At 39.0% G+C, this 1,087-nt stretch overlaps 1 protein-coding gene across 3 annotated transcripts in view; it reads left to right on the plus strand.

The window, feature by feature from the left end:
- The window catches only part of LOC101851492 (GTP-binding protein ypt1), a 44,858-nt gene that overhangs the window by 27,850 nt on the left and 15,921 nt on the right, over positions 1 to 1,087 (plus strand). Inside the window, exon 2 of one of the 3 annotated variants that reach the window (XM_035969189.1) lies at positions 713 to 717. The exons of 1 other annotated variant lie outside the window; for it this stretch is intronic. The gene's annotated coding sequence lies outside the window, so the exon portion shown is untranslated. Of the gene's footprint in view, positions 1 to 115; positions 568 to 712; positions 718 to 1,087 lie in introns of those variants that run through there. One more of the 3 variants, XM_005096270.3, reaches the window with a different exon arrangement.

The following is a 1,087-nucleotide window of genomic DNA, read 5'->3' on the forward strand; positions in this document are numbered from 1 at the left end:
CTCTCTCTCTCTCTCTGCCGTCCAAAGCTCGCTCTCTCTTTCTCTCTTTCCAGCACGTGCTGTCGGTCTCACGGTAAGCCGATTATACAGATAAAAAATGTTGCGGACCGTCATGGACTGACTACATTCAGTACACAAAGCTTCAGGCCAAGGATGGGAACAAACTGTTACGAAATATTGTCGTAGTGTGACAGAAGGCGTCTTGGGTGTGATATACCATGTACATTGTACATGATAAATATTATACGTTGTCTACTTATCTCAAGTAGGGAGATACAGCTTCTTCATTGTTCCTCGTAATACTACTTTGTTTGTACGCTTCACGTGTTCTCCGTCGAAGTCTACGCTGGAGTGACCACGGTACTACTATAAAAGTGGGATGCGGATTCGTCACACGGATCTATTGTGGTTATTTTGTTGACTTCACGCAGACGATAATATACACACAGCATTTTACGGAGGATACAAGCTCGACTACCAGAAGATTGTTCGCGTTTATGCTACCTCTGTGGGAACGGAGAGAACGGATTTCTCACGCTACTTTTAAAGAACTTTGTCCATAGCAAGGTAATAATATACCATCAACTTTTTAAAAATTGTATATGTGTCATTTCCCCCCTTGCTTTTGTACATTGTATTTATTAATGTTCTGGGGTAAACCACCCTTCATCAAAATATCATGTGTGCAATATTGCCTATATATAGTGCCAAGTATTACGACTATGTATTTTGCGCCGTTATACTGTGGTCATTGAGGTCTTTCGTAGGATATTATATTATGTCCTCTGTCTACTAGATCTGATATCGAGCGTGAAGATGTCTTGGGTGTCTTATGTTTTGTATTTTTGTTTATTTAAACTCTTTGAGGATGCGCATTCTTGTTATTTGACAACACTCTTGAAGACTCGCTATTTACGGGCATTGTTAAAAAAAAAGGAACTTCTTTATTCAAACAGATGTTTTATTTATCTGAAACATATTATGTAACAGCGCCACAATATGAAATGTGCAAATTTGTGTGTTTTGTTCGTGTGTGGGGTCGGTGTGGTTTAAAATGTGCCGCAGTCTTGCATATATATTATATATA

The sequence above is a fragment of the Aplysia californica genome, unplaced genomic scaffold, assembly GCF_000002075.1.
Source record: "Aplysia californica isolate F4 #8 unplaced genomic scaffold, AplCal3.0 scaffold00125, whole genome shotgun sequence".
NCBI classification, from domain to species: Eukaryota; Metazoa; Mollusca; class Gastropoda; order Aplysiida; family Aplysiidae; genus Aplysia; species Aplysia californica.